We start from the raw sequence: 6,000 nt of genomic DNA, 5'->3' as shown, positions 1-6,000 counted from the left end.
GAATTAATCAGATAAGATGTTGATTGAAAAAAGAAAGAAGAGGTTTAAAAAAAAAAAGGCAGAGAATGTGATCAGGCAGGAGACTAGAATAAAGCCATACACTAGAGATTTAGGTTATATTTTGGTCTGTTAGAATGAACTATATCCTAAAATTTTAAAGAGAGAACAACATATATATATACCAAAAATAAGGTTAACTACTATGAAGGGATAGAATATGACTCTAAAAATGAAAAATAAAAAAGATTTTTAAAAAAGGGATTGATAAGATGTTGGTTAAAAAGGGGAAAAAGAAAAATTAAAAAAAGATAAGAAAAAGTTAAAAAAAATAACTTTGAAAAAGTAAAGAATCGTGGGAAAAAAGACATGAATTCTATGTGCAGTTTTCCCCTATTGCTGGCGTTCTGCCGTTCTCATTGATCAGTAAACTTGGTCTTAGCTGGCTGTTCTCGCTGATCTTCTGCGGGAGGGGTCTGTTGCTGTGGTTCTCAAATGTCTTTGCCAGAGGTGGAATTGCCCTGCCCTTGCCAGGGTGGGCTAAGTAATCTGCTCAGGTTTACTCTCGGGAGCTTTTGTTCCCTGCAAGCTTTCTGTACAGCTTTGGAGGAGAAGAGTAAAATGGCGCCCTCCCAATCTCCACCCTGGAGGAGCTGAGAACTCGGGGCCCCAGTCCTCAGTGAGCCCCCAGAGAAAAGCAGTCAATCGCTCCTGTCTCCCCAGTCTCTGGCCACACTCTGTGCTCACCTGGCCTGTGACTGAGTGTTTCTATTTCTGGCACAGGACCCTGTGTGGAGTCTCCAAACCCAGCAGATCCCTGCGGTGTGCTCCCACACCGCTCCTCCCGGGGGAGGAAGGAGAGTCTCCCTGTATCTGTCGCTTGTTGGGTCCCTGCTAGAAGAGCAGTGGCGCAACTGTGCCACAGTTCACGGTTTATGGCAACCCCGACCTGAGAGCCCGCTCCTCGGCTCTGTCTCTGCAGCCGGCTTACTGGCTCTGATACCTGGGAGCTCTGCCGCACTCAGGCACCCCTGGTCTTTCTGTGACCCCGAGGGTCCTGAGACCACACTGTCCCAGCGAGGGTTCCACCCCCCACTTAGCCACTAGAGCTACGTCCCTCATTGGAGCTGACTTCCAAAAGTTCCGATTTTGGGCTCCGCTGCTCTATCACTTGCCGGTAGCAGATGATGGAGGCCCCTTCCCCCACAGTCTATCTTCCCAAATATCACCTCAGATTCACTTCTCTGCACGTCCTACCTTCCAGAAAGTGGTTGCTTTTCTGTTCAGAGAGTTGCTGCTATTCTTTTCTTCAATCTCCTGTTGAGTTCATAGGTGTTCAGAATGGTTTGATCCCTATCTAGCTGAGTTCTGGGACCAGATGAAATTTAGGTCTCCTACTACTCCACCATCTAGCTCCTCCCCAAATTGTGACTAAATATTTTTTAATTAGATGGTTGCTGTTATCTTTCCCATCTTCGAGAAATTGAATGGGAGATGTTGCATATTGGCAAGGCTTAAAACTTATCTTGGGTTCAAAATACCTATGAAGTAAAAATTGCTTTACTGAATGGTTATAAAATCAATCTTTAAGATAACTCTTTGAAAAATGGGTAACAAGGAGGTGATGATACCTACAGATAGATTTATGAGTAACAGTTTGTGAGAGGGGATTTATGGCGTTCTGTGTGATGAACACACCTTTTTCAGTGTCATGGAACATAAAGCCTTCTACTCAAACCTGTCCATCATGAGGAGGTAGTTTGAGGGACAGGGAGAAAGTTTACATTAGCCCTGAATGGGCTAGAACCTGGTCAAGAATTCAGCATGAATATAATCATTTCTAGGTTGATAACATTAATGAGAATAATACTATTAAAATGATAATAGTAGAAGCTAATACTGTTTTCTAACTCTAAGCATGGACTGACTCCTCTTATCTGGATTATCTGTTTTAGTCTTCTCAACAATGGTAGTAATTTTTTTTTCTATTTTTACCAACACTTTATAGCAAGGAAGCTTGACATAGTGTGAGTAAAATAAGTTACTTATCTAACTAAAAGTCACATATTGAATAAAACAATTGATCCCTTATTCAAATATAGATCTTACTGACAGAAAATGAAAGAAAAAAAAAAAGAAAGAAAAACTAAGTTTTAGTGTCCAAGTTTAACATTAAATGAAGCAACATTGAGGGATCTCTGAGCTGTATTGAGAATAATCTATTTATAAGATTTCCTGGTAAAAAAAGACCATATTTTGGTACTCACTAGATCAGAGTTTGAAGGATGATATAAAACAAGTTTTTCTAAAAAAGGAAATTGTTATAATGAAAAATGTGTGATGTGACAATGTGTAATGTCGAAAGAGAAGAGAGAACCATTTTTTTTATAAATTTGTTTATTTTTTAAATGATTTTATTTATTTGAGAGAGAGAGCACGAGCAGGGGAGGGGAGGGACAGAGGGAGAGGGAGAAGCAGACTCCCTGCTGAACAAGGAGCCCAACTAGGGGCTGGATCCTGGGACTCCAGGGTCATGACCTGAGCCTAAGGCAGACGCTTAACCAACTGAGCCACCCGGGTGCCCCAAAGAGAGAACCATTTGATAGTTTACCTTTGGTTACACAACCATGCTACATGTATACAAGCTCAATGCACACAGCCAAATTTACTTATCTTAATGCCTCGCATATTACTTTAAGAAGATCCCCTCCTCACAATCTACCTTTTTTTTAAAACAAAAGTTGACCTACTTTAAACTAAATGTTTCATAGTTTTTCAGATCTTATCTACTACCTTCATTTTGAAAATTTTAAAGCAATTCAATTTATTTCTTCGATCAACCGTGATGCATTCAAGAAATTAATGATAAAAAAGAGACTAGTAATATACTCATAATTCAATCAGACTCATTATCTAGAATTCCAGTTCTCTATGAAATGATATATACCTCAAGTCAAAATGGTTGTCAGCAGTAAATGACGGTTTTGTTTTAAAATACATATTTTTTCTTGACTTGCGATATGGCTACAGCTGAATAAATCCATTATAATTTGAAAATATCATAAGTTGAAAAACACATTTAATACAACTAACCTACTGAACATCATAGCTTAGCCTCTCCTACCTTAAGTGCTCAGAACACTTATATCTACAACTGGGCCAAATCATCTAACACAAAGGCCATTGTATAATGAAGTGTTGAATAGGGCCACCTGGGTGGATCAGCCCGTTAAGCGTCTGCCTTCAGCTCAGGTCATGATCCCAGGGTCCTGGGATTGAGTCCCGCATCAGGCTCCCTGCTCAACAGGAAGTCTGCTTCCCCCTCTATTCCTCCCCGCTGCTCGTGATCTCTCTCTCTCTCTCACACTCTCTCTCTCTCTCAAATAAATAAAATAAAAATAAAGTGTTGAATATCTCATGTAATGTATTGAATATTGTAGTGAAGGTGAGAAACAGAATGGTTGCATGGGTGCAGATGGTTGTAAGTGCATCAGTGGGACTGCCATGGTTGCTGGCTGACTGGGAGCTGTGGCTACTTCTGCTGCTGCCCAGCATCACCAGCGTGTCTTAGGGCATATTGGCAACCCATTGAAAAAACCAAAACACAAAATTCAAGGTTTAGTTTCTACTGGATGTGAATTGCTTTCTCATCATTGTAAAGTCAAAAAATCATTAAGTCCCACCACCTTAAGTTGGGGACTATCCATAAATTGATTTCACTGAACTGAAAAGGGTCCTTATTTTCATGTTCCATGGATGCAGAGAACCTTCCCCTATCTAAACTTCCTCATATGGAAAAATATCAGTTTTCCATAGGTCTTTCTAAACACTTGACAATCTATCTCTGAAAACTGAAATCTAAGCCTGAAACTGAAAACTGAGGAGACATTTTAAATACTCAACCTAACAATGAGAGTTTCTGGAATAATTGAGCATAGTGAATAGACTGGCATTCTATATGATTTGTTATACAAACATGTACTTAAATATGTACATACAGATAGCATAACATGAGTAGCTTGTTAGGCATGGGTAGATGAATTACTGTCTGTGGAAAACTAATACAATTAGCATCTATTTATTGCATTATCTACAGAACTGCAAGCTCTCTGGTGACAATTGTTTTCTGTAACTCACAGTTTCATATGATCAAAGTACACAAAAATAACAGAAAAAAATAATCATATTAATTCATAAAACAAATACAAAGAAAGATTGCGTCTATATATTGGAGTGAATTTAAAGCAATGAAATCATTTCTACTATTAAATTCTTTGGGAACAACTTAAATACATATGGATTAACTTTCCTATTTTTAAGAGAAAATAGCAGGAGTTGCTTTCATGAATATGGAATACTCACCTGTGGATGCTATTAATGGAGTTTTCCATTCTTTATCAGTAAAGTGATTCTATTAAAGTCAGTTCAAGGAGTGGGTGCTCACCTTTCAATAGCAGTAAATTTCTAGTCTTCCCAGCCCAGTCAACTCCAAACACAAGGAATGTGGAGAGGAATGAACTTGGCTCTTTGCCTGATGTTTTATATTCCCTGAAGACCACACCCATTTTCCCAAAGTGATTAAGTTATCAAACCTTGGGAAAGGTGTTGGGTACATGATTAGATTTTTGCAGAGTGGGAGACAGACCCTGATGCAGAAGACTGATTGGAAACCTTCTTAACCTACTTAATCAAACTGCCACATCCAAGCTCTAGTGAGAAGCCGTGCCTTGAGCTAACCTATGTGATCCACAGACCTGTTGTTTTTAAAATAAATGACCCCCCAAATAAATAAATAAAATGAGCGCTCCCAAATATAAACTTTTTATCTGCTTTTAATTAACTAAATTACAACCCTAATTCCATCAACCCATTACTACGTACTATATTTGGTTATCTGTCTGGATCCTCATTCATTCCTTTCTTTTTTTAAAAAAGATTTATTTATTTTAGGGGAGGAGAGAGAGAGAGCACGTGTGTGTGAGCTGGGGGGGTGGGGCAGTTGGAGAGAGAGGACTCCCCGCTGACCAAGGAGCCTGTTGTGGGGCTTAATCTCATGATACTGAGATCATGACCTGAGCTGAAATCAAGAGTTGGAGGCTTAACTGACTGAGCCACCCAGGCACTTCTGTATGCATTCGTTTCTTGATATTTCTTCAGACTGAAAGTTACCCACATTTTGTTTATCAGCCCAGTGTAATCAAGCCCCTACCCGAAAATGCCTCCTACTCCTCTGGCAGAGCTATCCTTCTACTGTTTTATGGATCTTGTCAATCTTAACTGAACTAAAATTCCCTGAAATGTTATATTTTTCAGTGAGTCCTCCACAAAATTCTTCCCTTTTACTTTTTCTCTTCTTTTCTTTTGGAAAACATACTACTACTTTTCTCTTTTGGTCTAAAGCCGCACACACAATAGCTTGCTGGTCTTTCCCTAAGGCTCTGCCCCTTTTCTCATTACCCCATATATTCTCTCACTCCTTCTCCTTTTATTATTCAATACATACACATAATTGAAAGATTTGTGATATTTTGTGGATTTAATGATTACATGATGGATGTAAACTACATGACTAACTCCTAGAAGGCATCATAAACATTTCTGTAAAATAAATATTATATTTTCTGTTAAGTTTAGGGCAACTATCTCTTAAAGTATTCTTCATCTTGGTGAGGCTTGCATCCTGCTCTGTCTCATAAAAACATTTTCATATTTAGTCAATGATGGATCATGGTGCTTCACCCAAGGAAGGATCCTAGAAAGGAAAACTTAAAACAGTTTCCACTACATCAAATGATTGGTCATCATCATCTGCTCTTCTAATGTAAAACCATGGCTAAAAAAATGAACTACATTCTTCAGATTCCAAAATTTTTATCTTTAATATTATCTTCTCTTGGAAATTGTGGATTGAAAAAAACCAACAAGTTTACCCTCAACACCCCTCCTTTCTCTTGTCTACTCCTGCACATCCAGCAGTATAATGAATGTTTTTTACTTAGATGT

Source organism: Halichoerus grypus, chromosome 11 (assembly GCF_964656455.1).
Source record: "Halichoerus grypus chromosome 11, mHalGry1.hap1.1, whole genome shotgun sequence".
Classification (NCBI taxonomy): Eukaryota; Metazoa; Chordata; class Mammalia; order Carnivora; family Phocidae; genus Halichoerus; species Halichoerus grypus.
The sequence above is the reverse complement of the archived record's forward strand: the minus strand, read 5'-3'. Positions refer to the sequence as shown.